At 39.9% G+C, this 13,712-nt stretch overlaps 1 protein-coding gene and 1 long non-coding RNA gene across 3 annotated transcripts in view; one reads left to right on the plus strand and one right to left on the minus strand.

The window, feature by feature from the left end:
* SPTSSB (serine palmitoyltransferase small subunit B) overlaps nt 1-13,519 on the minus strand; it is a 30,547-nt gene extending 17,028 nt beyond the window's left edge. Inside the window, exons 1-2 of one of the 2 annotated variants that reach the window (XM_033855436.2) lie at nt 12,624-13,519; nt 2,994-3,090 (exon numbers count right to left, since the gene is read on the minus strand). The gene's annotated coding sequence lies outside the window, so the exon portion shown is untranslated. The remainder of the gene's footprint in view (nt 1-2,993; nt 3,091-12,623) is intronic. The other variant, XM_033855439.2, reaches the window with a different exon arrangement.
* Nucleotides 1-13,712, plus strand: part of LOC109551919 (uncharacterized) — a 175,556-nt gene that overhangs the window by 117,409 nt on the left and 44,435 nt on the right. The gene's annotated exons all lie outside the window — the stretch shown is intronic.

The following is a 13,712-nucleotide window of genomic DNA, read 5'->3' on the forward strand; positions in this document are numbered from 1 at the left end:
GATCAAGGGACATTTCCCTACTGGATTGGTTAGCATTCTAGGTCAGCTAGTTTCTGAGATGGGGCAGAGGGAGGTGAGAAGGGAAAGGCAGGAGTGATAGAGCTATGTCAAGACATGTCATTGCTTTTAGACAGTTAAATTAATTAGATTTTGCAATCTTGTACTTAGAAATGAGTTACTTAAGTGAGATAACAAAAGAAAAAAGTCTCAATGACAATTTAGCCTAGTGGATTTCTCATTCTCCTGGTCAGAATGGCATTGACATATTATGCTGGCTTCATTCTCTTTCACCTGCTCCCAGGTACATGGGTACCTGCATGCTTCTAGTGAAAAGTGGAAAAGGGCTGAGCTCCAAGATTATTCTTTTAAATGAGTAACAATTGTTCATTTCCTAAGAATTTTGTTGATTCTCAAGTAAATGTGGAGATGGCTAATGGCAACTGGGCATATTAAGAAAAATATTTTCAACCAATAGATTTGGAACCAATTTAACTATACACTCAAACTGGGTGAGATGAAATGTTCTTTTCCCTCTTTGAATAAATGTGGGTTTGTTTGTCAAGAATACCAGAGGGGGCTTCCCTGGTGGCGCAGTGGTTGAGAGTCCGCCTGCCGATGCAGGGGACATGGGTTCGTGCCCCGGTCCGGGAAGATCCCACATGCCGTGGAGTGGCTGGGCCCGTGAGCCATGGCCGCTGAGCCTGCGTGTCCGGAGCCTGTGCTCCGCAACGGGAGAGGCCACAACAGTGAGAGGCCCGCGTACCACAAAAAAAAAAAAAGAATACCAGAGGAAATCTGCCAAGATAGAAAAATATTTGGGTTAAGATATTGTAGTAGGTTGAATGGTGGCCCTCCAAAAGATATGTCTACATCCTGGAACCTGTGAATGTAACTTTATTTGGAAAAAGTGTCTTTTTGGAAGTAATTAAGTTACAGATCTCTGCAAAAGCTCATCCTGGATTACCCAGGTCAGTCCTAAATCCAATGACAAGTGTTCTCAGAAGAGAAGGCTAGTGAAGACAGAGGCAGAGATTGGAGTTATGTAGCCATAAGCCAAGAAGCCATCAGAAGCTGAAAGAAGGAAAGGAGAATTTTCCCCTAGAGTCTTTAGAGGGATTGCAGCCCTGCTGATATCTTGATTTCAGAATTCTAGCCTCCAAAACTATCAGAGAATAATTTTTCTTGTTTTAAGCCACCAACATTGTGGTACATTGTTACAACAGCCCTAGGAAATGAATTCAGATCTCTTCCTTAAAACCACTAGAATTGTATAATGTGGAATTCTCTTCAGGGGACAGAAACAGCATTTATTAAGTACCACTGTGGCAGGCACTGGCTAAATGCTTAACTTAAATGATTCCAACTTTAAAGATGAAGAAACTGAGGCCCAGAGTCTCACGGGGACCACATGGGGAGCTGGGTGAGAATCCTCCCGAGAGGCAGTGTGGTGAGTAGTTACGAGCTCTGGCTCTGGATCCTGTCTGTGTTTGACCCTGGCTAAGTTGCTCAACCTCTCTGACTCAATTTCCTCTACTGGAAAAAAAGGAATGATAATAGAACTTCATTCGTACAATTTCTGGGAAGATTAAAAGATGTAAAGTATAAAGAATAAAACATAGGAAGAAGACCTAAGTGAATGTTAACTGTTATGATCATTACACACTATACTAATGTAATATTGCTAAGCCTATGAATACCAGACAAAGAATAGAAGAGAATGAGATCATTTTTAAGGCAGAATGTGTCAACTTTATCAGTTGTTAAGATCGAAGCCACTTTAAGAGAGATTATTCTTCAGAATGTTTACTCAGTTCTGGTGTGGCTATCACAGAGTAGATCAAAAAGTATATTGCCTCATTTCAAAGATGAGGAAACTGAGACTCATTACGTTTTTGTACTTCACTACTGTCAGAAGCCAAGGGGGAAACAACACTGAGACCCAATCTTGGGATTCTCTCACTCCAAAGTGCTCTTTCTATCATGCAAATGACTTTATAAATGCTTTACAAATGCTAAGTGTCCAACAAGTATTTTTTGAATTAGAAAAATCAAGCCTCATTGTCAGTAACTTTAAAGTAATAGTGGAGCTTCCCAAACTATTCTGAACTGAAGAAATTGTTGCCAACTGTTTCAAAACCATAAATCTCTTAAAATATTGCAGCAAAAGAGAAGGATTAAGAAACAGAAGATAAATCTGTTTCTTTTTGTCCACACCCTCTACCTTTTCTTTTTCCCCATTTACTATAGATTTAATAAAAGTGGGTAGGTGGCTAGTGGTAGTCTAGGTTTTTTCCACTCTATTTCCTTTTCTTTCTTTCTTAAAAATAAAATAAGCAGAAAGAAAGTGAATGTCCCATATGAACACTGACCAGGCTTACTTTCATTAACGTTTTTTAAGAAAATGTTTTCAGTGTATCATATTCCTCTCTTCATTTGTCCCATCTGGTTAGCTAAGTACTTTTTGAAACATTTACTCCTTTCTTGTATCAGAGGTCTTCCAGGATAAGATACTGCTCCATTTAAATAAAAAATGAAGGATGCCGAAACAGAAGCAGTTTTAACCAGCAAACCCATAAATAAGACAGTAGTTAGTGCTATGTAATCCTGACACTGGCACTTGTACTGAAATTGGCCAGAGGTTCTTAACCAGGAGGCCAAGAACTTGGTTGGGGGGCTGGGTTGTGGAATCTGTGAACCCCTTGAAATGTTTGCGAATTTTGCATAAACATTTTTTGGTATACACTTCAAAGGAGCCTGTAGTGTCTGCAAGCTAAGAACCACTGTTTCAAGGCCTCATTACTAAAGCTAATTGCCACATTTCACTCCTTTGTATCATCTTAAATGCCATTATAATATCAAGTATATCATAAATGTTTCTTGGTTGCTTAAGTGAGAACCAGAAGCTTCATCTTGTTAAAGATGTCATCTTATAGGCAAAAGGGGCAGATTTCTAAAAGCGAGACTCTATGATATAATCAATCAGAAGAATCTACCTGCCTAGAAGGGTCCAGGTCTGGGTTCTTGTCCTTGCTTTCCTGAGGAATGATTCTGTGTGTGTTACTTCTCCTCTCTGGGTTGCAGCTTCTTCATCTGTGAAATTAATATTTGAATTAAATAAACCCAGATGCCTTCAAACTTTAAAACAACTCTATTCTGTGTAAAAGATTATTAAACCTCTTAGAGAGATGATCTCCCACAAAATTTTAGAATGTATTATAAAAACAAAGCATCACAAGCTAGCCTTATTTTAAAATTTATTTTTAGAGAAGTTTAGTTTGAGGACATGCCATCGGCTAGCGATTTCCCAATGTACTCTGAGGGCTATAAGGTGCCACATTACCGTCTATGGCAGGGTTGAGGAGAGGCCCCAGATGGGACAAAGAGACAGAAGCTAAGAGCCTCACATCTCACATCTCACTTCTATCAGAGTAGCCTGCTTTTAATCTGCTTTATACACTAGGTTTCTGGGTGAGATTTTGTTTGTAGAAAGTGTTTCATAATTTTAATTTTCATAATTTTAATTATTTAAAATAAATTTTAATTATTATTAAAATTTAATTGTTGATATCTATGTGGGGGAAAAAAAAGGAAAAAGAGATTAGGTTAATCACTGTATTTAAACATCCATCTTTGAAAAGGCACTGGAAACAGTCAGAAGCCCTAAGCCTTGTTTCCTATTTTGTCATTTATTAGCTGTGTCACATCAGGCATGTTAGATAGTCTTTCTGAATCTTTGTTCTCAAATATAGAATGATGATAATATCTTTTCCACAGGATAATTGTAAGAATTAAATGAAATAATATTTGTGAAAGTGTTTTGTAAATGGGGAAGCATTATAAAGATGGTGAGTGGGTCTTTAGTGGTGAGCTCCAGGGCTCTGCATTTTGTCCTGACCATTGTAGCATCTTTTTCCATCTGAATTATGTCATAGAAAGTAAGGGTGATCAAATTTGCAGATGAACCAAAGTTATGGGGTGGAGTTCTAAAAGACTTAGCAGATTACAGAGTCCCAAAAATGACTGAGGGTAAAACTTTGGGAAAAATACAAAGTCTTGTTCTTCAGTTCAAAAAGTCAATTGTCCAAGGGTAAGATAGGGAAAAATGTGGCCCACGATCAGTTCAAATAAAAAAGACTAAGGAATTTTACTTGACTTCAAGTTCATTATGAGCCAATAGTGTTGTGAAATGGTTGACAAATAAGTGATCCAATTGTCTTAATCTGTTTGGACTGTTATAACAAAATACCACAGACTGGGTGACTTATAAACAATAGAAATTCATTTCTCACGGTTCTGGAGACTGGGAAGTCTAAGATCAAGGCGCCAGCACAGTTGCGGTCTGGTGAAGGTCCTCTTCCTGTTCCTAGCTGCCACCTTCTGGCTGTGTCCTCACATGGTCTAAGGGACAAGGGATCTCTCTGGAGCCCTAAGAACACTAATGTCATCATGAAGGTCCCATTCTCGCGACCTAAGCACCTCCCAAAGGGCCCACCTCCTAATACCATCTCCTTTGGTGGTTAGGATTCAACATATGAATTTTGGGAGGACACATTCAGACCATAGCACGAATATTCTTATATATTTATAGAAGTACTGTGCCACCAGCTCTTGGCTTTGATTAGCATCCTTCTAGCTGCTGAAAATAGTCACTCCAGCAAGTTGAGCACATCCTCAGGAAGCTAGATGGCGAAAATCTGGAAGGTTTCCAATGGGAAACATTGCAAGAAGATTTTGGGGGAGGGACATATCAAGGAGGTTTTAAAAGATCTAAGAGGTTTTAAATGGTGTTACAAGCTATGATGGAGGGAAAGGTTTGGAATTGTTTTATTGTTTTCAGAGGTTAATCTCAGGAAAACCTGGGGAATTCCCTGGCGGTCCAGTGGTTAGGACTCGATGCTTTCACTGCGGTGGCCTGGGTTCAATCCTTGGTCGGGGAACTAAGATCCTGCAAGCTGTGTGGTGTGGCCAAAAACAAAAACAAAAAACTCAGGAAAAACTTTAAACAGTAAGAGTAATCTAAAGGGGAAAGTGTTGGCTGATTGAAGTAGTGAGAATTCCATTAGGGAACTGTTCAAACAGAGTCTAGACAGCACCTTCTGAGGGTTGCTACCCATCAGAAGGAAGGGTTTAAGAAGAGATTACTAAGCTTTCATCACATCTAAGGTACTACTTCTATAATAGCATTCAGTATCCCAATGGAGAATGATTTGCTTCATTAAATTTTTTTCCATAATAAAAGAATATGGATTTTGAAACTGGCAAACTGGAGTTTGCTATAGTGTGTTATTCTGGGTGTTGTTTAACCTCTGTAAACATCAGTTACGACATCACTAACACAGAGATGGTTAGTTATTTCTGTGTTGTTGCGAAGATTACACAACATTGGTAAAGGATGCTTAATGGTGCCTGGTTTTAGTAACGGCTCAAAGCTGGTAACTTTTATCACAATATTATTTGTTCCTCTTATTTTCTACATGCATTTTATTTCTTCTCCTAAGAGATTCCTTTCAGGTGACTCTACTGAACCCATAAGATGCAAATGATGTAAGTAGGTAAAATGGTGACTCACATGAGTCTGGGAGAAAGAATTTGCCCTATAGGTCATGGGGGTGGGGAGAGGGTACCATATCATCTGTTTTGTGTTTGCATCAGGGTTTCCTCTTAAATGGAGGAAACCTGTGGAACAACATTTTTGTCCTGAATTATAACCTGATTTTCCTGCCCATCAAGACCAGAACTAGACCAACCTGACTGATTTTTTTCTTTGTTTAAAGTTTTAGACAATAAAATATCCTATTAAAAATTTAATGACTGGGACTTCCCTGGTGGTCCAGTGGGTAAGACTCTGAGCTCCCAATGCAGGGGGCCTGAGTTTGATCCCTGGTTGGTGAACTAGATCCCACATGCATGACACAACTAAGAGTTCGCACACTGCAACTAAGAAGTCTGCATGCCACAACTAAGAGTCTGCATGCTGCAACTAAGAAGCAGTTTACTATTCTTAGAGGAAGATAAAAACATGAGATTCCCCCATGTTTGGGGAAGAGGCCAAGAGAATTCTCTTTAATAGGAGTAGAGGGAAGTATTAAAGTTACTAGGTTTCCATAGATGGTCACAGGTTAGCATTTCATCTTATTTAGAAGGTAATAGATAAACACTGCATGTGAGGAGGCACTAGGATAATTCTGACTAAAGATCTTACACAAAAAGAGGATTATCAAACTTTCAAAAGAAGCAAAAAAGACAATATAACACTCTTAGGTTTAGATAAGGCTTGACTTCAAATAAATTTTTTTTTCCATTTTTCTGTCTTCTTCTGCATCAGTGAACATTTATTGAGCATGACATTCTGTGAGGCACAAGTATGTTCCAGAACAGAGATGAACTGGCACTTTGGCTGGTGGGTGTGAGAGCAGTAGAGGTATTATTGCCCCAGAAAAATTGCTTTGGACGTGCCATCTTGAGCTTTTTTCCTTCTTTCTTTTTCTAGTCCTTCAAATTTTCTTGTTCAATATTCTACTTATATTCATTCCCAAATTCTCTTTATAATCTTTTCAGAGATCTTGAACCCAAAGTGATAACTTTAGTTTAGAATTCCTAATGAACATCCTTCGATCTTATAATAGAGCTGAAAGGGCAGGGATGCAATATTTGAGTAGCAAACAGCCACCCAGGAAACTGCCATTCTGTATCGGTAATAATAGTGGATATTTATTGAGCAACTTATGTCCCAGAACTTTATATGTATTACCTTAGACAGTTCACTTAACAACATTATAATAGAGGCACTATTTCTATACCCATTTTACAAATGAGGAAATTGAGGCATTGGGAAATTTCAATATTAACCCAAAGTCTCACAGTTAATATAGAGCACACACTCTTAATTACTACTCCGCCAGGCTGCCTATGCAAAGACCTCTGGTTACAACCTGGCAAATCACCATGCATGCATGCATGCATCCATCCATCTATCCATCCAATCAAATATTCAGTAAGCATGTACTAGGGATATAAACTATGAATAAGACTGACGTACTCACTCTCCTCAGGCCACTTTCTAGAGAAGAGGAGAGACAATTACACAAGTGTCCTACACAGTGCAATAAGTGCTATGATAGGGAAGTGTAGGGTACTCTGGGGCATAGAAAGAGGCTCTAACCCAGCCTAGAAGGGGGTGTCAGGACAGGCAGGTCAAAAAGATGAACCAGTTTGCAAGGCAGAAATAGAGACACAGACATAGAGAACAAATGTATGGACATCAAGGGGAGAAAGGAGGGGTGGGATGAATTGGGAGATTGGGATTGACATATATAAACTAATATGTATAAAATAGATAACTAATGAGAACCTGCTGTGTAGCACAGGGAACTCCACTTTGCTGTACACTAGAAACTAACACAACATTGTAAAACAGCTAAACCCCAATTAAAAAAAAAGTTCTGTCTTCATCACGGTGTGTGCTTTGACTATTTTGTAACAAAAAGCATATAAGGTAACCTCAAGAAAGAAAGGTCTTTGAAAGGTCTTTGACCTTTCTCAGGAAAGAAAGGTCGGTGTTGTTCCCCCAGTACTTGGCACATAGTGGCTGCTCAATTAAAATCTGTTAACTAGGGTGGGATAGGGAGGGTGGGAGGGAGGGAGACGCAAGAGGGAAGAGATATGGGAACATATGTATATGTATAACTGATTCACTTTGTTATAAAGCAGAAACTAACACACCATTGTAAAGCAATTGTACCCCAATAAAGATGTTAAAAAAAAAATCTGTTAACTAAATGAATGAGAATTCTAATGCTCCATAATAACTCCTTTATAACAGGGAGGTTTTTGACTTATTTCTAATTTGATTCAAATGCTTCTCCTCAAGCCTGAAATAAATGTTCCCTTTTGACTTAAAAAAAAAAAAATCAAGTCCTTGCTCCCTTTTAAGCCATTTTCTAAAAGTTCTATTTCAGGAGATCTGCCACACCCATTATATTTTACTAGAACAATGTGTCCTCAGGTATCTTTTAAGCCAGGTGCCCTGAGGAGAGATTCTAGGAAGGTCTGGGAAAGCAGCAGCTCTCTGGTTGCTTTTCTCCTTTTTTCCAGTTGATCTGTGGGGTTCCGTGCTCTGTTACGTAGTTCTGAAAGATTTGTTCTCCTTTCACCTTTCCAGAGTGTCCTGGAAATTTTTCTTTCTCTCAAACTCTCCCCCACCCTCTTCACTCTTTCAAAAGGTGTTAGCTTTGGGAAAGTGGTCCTTAATTATTTACCACACAATCCTCTGGCAGACTACGAGAATCCAGGGCAAAGCAAGAGAGAAAGGCCACAAGAAAACTGAAAGCCCAGGCTAATGATTTCCCATAACAAGAATTTTTGTTGTCATAAGGCGGTGTTTTATTTAGGTTGTAGTTCTTTAGAAAAGACATGAAGTTATGTCTTCCTTGTGCTTCCTTGGAATGTTGCGGCTAATGTAATATTTTCTTTGGTGAAACAGCAGTAAATCCAAGGTAGTAAAACAATGCTGACGGGAAGGGGAAACCAAAGCTCCTCGGGGGAGAAGTTAACTTGGAACAGGTAATCCTTATGGCCCATCCCATACGTGACGTTTATATTATCTAATTACATAATTTTACTTCCTAGCCTGATGCCACAGTTTAAAGTTGTACCTCGTTCCCTTCCCTGCTTAGTTTTTCTCCAGAGCCCTTATCTCCTACTCATACACTGTATAATTCACTTAAAAATTATGTATTTATATGACAGCCCCTCTAGAATTTGAGCTCCTGAAGGGTAGGAATTTTTGTCTGTTTTGTTTATTACTCATCCAGGGCCTAGAATTGTCCTGGTGCAGGGTAGATGCACAATAAATATGTTGAATTAAAGCATTATTAATCCGAATCAAAGCAATATTAATAAGTAATAACTATGATCAGGTTTTTCCTACATGTACTTAATTTATAGACAACTGGTTGGACATTTAAAATTAATTTTTAGAAATCTGACAAGATATGACAATAGGATCTCTGCAAAAGCTTTGATGGTCGAAAACTGTGTGAAACCCATTTTCATCAGCATGGTATGCTCTTCTAAACTTGTGCATGGAAGGATAAACTTGGCCTGGAGAGAATGGAAAATCTTGAGGTTTCCTGATGCAGGTAGACTTATTTGAATCCCTAAAGCTAAAGGTATACTTTGGCTCAGTGTACTCATAACTGTTGCTGGCAACAAGTTCAGGTGTTGCTTATACCCCCATGAAACTCAGACTCACTAATTTTATATTCCCATTTCTGGACAAAGCATTATCATCCAATTCCACAGTTCTTTACAGGATCAGGTAGTTTATGGGAACACAAAATATAGAAGATGAATAGAGGAGAATATTAATTATTTGGGAGCTTCTATATTTGAGATTATTATAATCACTAGAGATGCTTCCCAGCAGTGACATGTCAGTGTGTTCTGAGTACTACAGTGGCCGCTCCAGCTCTTCCTTTACCCCCAAGACTTCTACTTCCGGGCCAATCTAGTGCAAGTGAAATCGGGTTAGTCTGTGTGGCAGACAAGTACACTTTTGGCTGAGATTCAGGTACCCTCCCTCTCTCACCCATTGTGGCCTCTTTCAACAACTGGCCTAAAGAACTGATAAAGAACTAGACTTATCTAGAAACAGGAGGAACAGCTGGCCTCGCTGAGCTTGGATTAATATAATGAGTGGATGAGTCCCAAAAGTTAGGGCATTGCAAACAAATTCTCTATAGGACTGCATCAATGACATTTGACATTTCTAAACAGAAAAGCTTGGGCAGGTGTGTAAACATATACAAATCATATAATATGTATCCCCTGTGTCACTCAATTATTTCGTCTATCTCATGTGGCCCTTAGGAAAGATCTTCACATAAACTATTGGTCTGGTGGTACATGAAGATTCATGAACTCCAAGTTCTAAACCCACATGTTCTTTTAACAGCTTTATTGAGATATAATTCAAACACCATACAATTCACCCAAAGCACACAATTCAGTGGTTTTTAGTATACTCAAAGTTATGCAACCATTACTAAGCAATTTTAGACCATTTTTGTTACCCCCAAAAGACACCTTGTACCCTTTAGCAGTGGCTCCCTATTCCTGCTCATTGCCACCCCCATCCCCTCCAGCCATATGCAACCACTAATCTACTTTCTGTCTCTATAGGTTTGCCTATTGTGGATATGTTATATAAATGGAATCACACAATATATAGCCTTTCACTTAGCATAATCTTTTCGATGTTCATCCATGCCATAGTACATATCAGTACTTTATTCCTTTTTATTGCTGAATAATATTCCATTGTTCCATTCCATATCTCATTTTATCTATCCATTCATCAGTCAATGGATGCTTGGGTTATCTTCACTTTTTGGCTATTATGAATAATGCTTCAGTGAACATTTGTGCACAAGTTCTTACAGGGACCTAGATTTTCAGTTCTCTGGGATAATACCTAGGGGTGGAATTATATGGGTTATACGGCTGGGTTATATGGTAACTCTATGTTCAACTTTTTGAGGAACTACCAACTTATCTTCCACAGCAACTCACCCATTTTACATTCCCACCAGCAATATATGCTGGTTCTAATTTCTCCACCTCCTCTCCAACAATTATTATTTTCTTCCTTTTTGATTATAGCCATTTGGTTGGTGTGAAGCGGTATCTTGTGTTTTTGATATTCATTTCCCTAATGACTAAATGATAGTAAGAACCTCTTTGGTGATTGGCCGTTTGTACCTCTTTAGAGAAATGTCTAAAATCCCTTGCCCATTTTTAAATGGGTTATTTGTCTTTTAGTTGTTGAGTTTTTCCTCTTTTGCATTAAGAATGCGGGATGGTTGGAAGGAGAGCCTCAGATCTTTCACATGCTCTTGCCTAGGGTAGAGCTTCTGCAACACTGGTGGTAGATGAGATGCTTGTGGCCTGCTTTCCCAGGGATATACCATAGCCCTATGCTGGGATCTAGGCTGAGAGGGAGTCCTGTGTTCTTGGCTGTACCCCCCCCCCCCCCCCAGAGTGGAGCACCATCACATCCAGGTGGAATTGGCAGGGAAGTGGGTTGTGGTTCAAAATCCAAACTCTTGCTGTTCTTAAGGAAATGTAGTGGATTGTCTTGAACAAAATTTTCTACATTTGTTGTATTTCCTCGGGACAATTTCTAGAGACTAAATAGTTGTGTACCTACAATTTTCAACCGTAATTTTATAGTATTGTTGTTTTGCTAAGGGGTGGGTTCACAGAGCTCCTCATACCACCATTCTGGAAGTTGAGTCCCATTTGGATAATTTTTAATGAAGATTTTGCATCTTGTATACTTGGTGGTGAAATAGTTTATGCTGACATAGTAGATATAGAATTACAAAGGACAGTTTTTTACAAAAGTATTTGCAAATTTACAAACAGTGGATTAAGAAAACCAGTTGAAGTTGAGAATTGGTTGACTTTCAACTTCATATCCACTAAATTTCTAGAATACCCACCCATTTGGTTTGATGAACCACTGTTAATTTATTGTTATTAAATAGTTGTGTAGAAATCTTTGGGTAATGAGGGTGACAGTACGTTTCATATGTTTGTTGTTACTCTAGTAATCTATGTGCAAAACCATCACAGCCATTGAAACAGTCATCAGAATGATGCCTGTTTTAAAAAGCATAGAAATAATTTAGACGTGAAAATCAAATTATTCAAACCTCATTAGTTTTATGCACTAATCTAAAAAATTCACAAGCAAAACTGATCATGTATTTCTTAACTTTTGTTTAATTCAAAAGAACTACTGGGCCACAAAGTCTTGTAGAAAAACAATTTTCCCAACTTCCCTGGCGCATTTATTTGTAGTTTTAAGGCTAAGATTTACATTTAACAATTCTTCAAATTCTTTATTTGATCAAGGGCTGGGTTCATATGTTCATTGCCAACCAGTTGAATGTCATTTTAGTTGAAACAGATCTAGAATCTCTGCTCTTATCTAAACCCTTCTTTATTATACCACATCCCCACCCGCATGTCAAAGTTATCTATATGTACCTTTCTCCTTGGGTTTAGAAGTCTAATTACTTATAAATGAACACAATCATCTTTAAGAAAATACATCCTGCGTAATAATCATGAAAAAATGTTAAAACGTATTCCTTGTTGGAAACTCTTCACTTTTTGGTCAGTTGACTTGTGTGTATTATTGGCTCAAGTAGCAAAAATAGGCAAAAAATATTGTATCAGAGCATGAAACAAGATAAAGATGAATATTTAAGAATGAAATCAAGCACCTCCCAATGACATGTCTCTGAATAGTTATTACTGAACTATACAAAGATAAAGAATGAAAGTAATTAACAAAGTAATTTTCTCTTCTTTTGGCTGGGAAAGTTTTAATAATAAAGTTTGACTTCTGTTGAGTGAAACATCTTAGTTTCTAACATAGTTAAAGGCAAATGGAAAAGCCCATTCAATTCTTAACATTTTTAACGCAGTTAAATAATAAGCTGGTACATTGCATTATGGCTTGGTATTATTTTTTCCTTATAAACACAGGAATTCTATCCTTCTAAAGCTACTTTACAGTTCAAGCAGATATTTGGAAGATGGAAGATGCTTACCTCCCAGTTGGGTGTATCTCCTTGCGGCTTAGGTGAGCACCAGTGCTTTGGCTTCTCCCCAACTGCTGCGAGCTTCCCACTGCGCTGGGCGCCTCGAGGCTCCAAGAGTTAGGTGTTCGGCCCCGCCCTCTGCACTATTGCTAAAACTCCAATTCTGCCAGACTGATTCCGGTGATTAATTATTGACAAAAGGAAAACACTCCCAGGCAAACTTGTGTCCAACCGCACTGCTCCCAACGACTCCTTCCAGAAGAGAATGCCGGCTGCACCACTCCCCTCCCCCCTTGCTCTATGGTCCCAACTTCCCACACGCTGCCACTCTCAGTCCTGGGCGACCAGGCTCGTCCTCGGAGGAATGCAGCCCAGCGACTTCTACATTTTTAAATTTGGTTTCCTGTAGCTCGTTAGCACTTCTCCGGGGAAGAGCCTCTCAGGAGGGGGTGCTTTCCGGATGCAGGGGAAGCCGGGGCTCTGAGAGCAACGGAGCAGGCTAAGGCGTCGCTGTCACCTCCGGCTGCTGCAGTAAAACCCCGAGTCGCGGCGGGGATGGGCAGGAGGGGGTGGGGAGGCGCCCTCCCCCTCGCTCGGATCGGAGCCCCGACACTACCGGAGGGGCACGTACTTCGGTGGTAGTGGTGGGAGCGAGCAGATAAACAGGAGGCGAAGGTGGGAGCTTTGGGGCTTTAGCCTAAGCCAACGTCAACCCGCCCAGGGAAAGCCTGCGCCCAGCATCCATCGATCTGCAGACTTCGGCAAGGGGGTGAAGCCGGGCGGATGCTGAGGACTGCGGTCTGAAACTCAGCGGCAGGCTGCGAAGTGAGCCCAGGGCTCCGGCCGGGGCGGCAGTCGGCCCAGCAGGCATCCCACCGCATTCGTCTGTCAAAAACGGAAGAAAACAAACCCTTTTAGCTTTGGCAGTTAATTTTGGTGCCTTTGAACGTGCAAAACGCCTCTCCCCGCCCCACTCCCTCCATCCAGCACCTTCCCTCCTCCCCGTTGGCTGGGCGGTTAATCGTTGAAAGGCTGGACCCCCTCGGGGAAGCAGATGGAAAGATCGTGCCCAGCGAACTTGTGTGTGCTCACTCACAA

The sequence above is a fragment of the Tursiops truncatus genome, chromosome 4 (assembly GCF_011762595.2).
Source record: "Tursiops truncatus isolate mTurTru1 chromosome 4, mTurTru1.mat.Y, whole genome shotgun sequence".
NCBI classification, from domain to species: Eukaryota; Metazoa; Chordata; class Mammalia; order Artiodactyla; family Delphinidae; genus Tursiops; species Tursiops truncatus.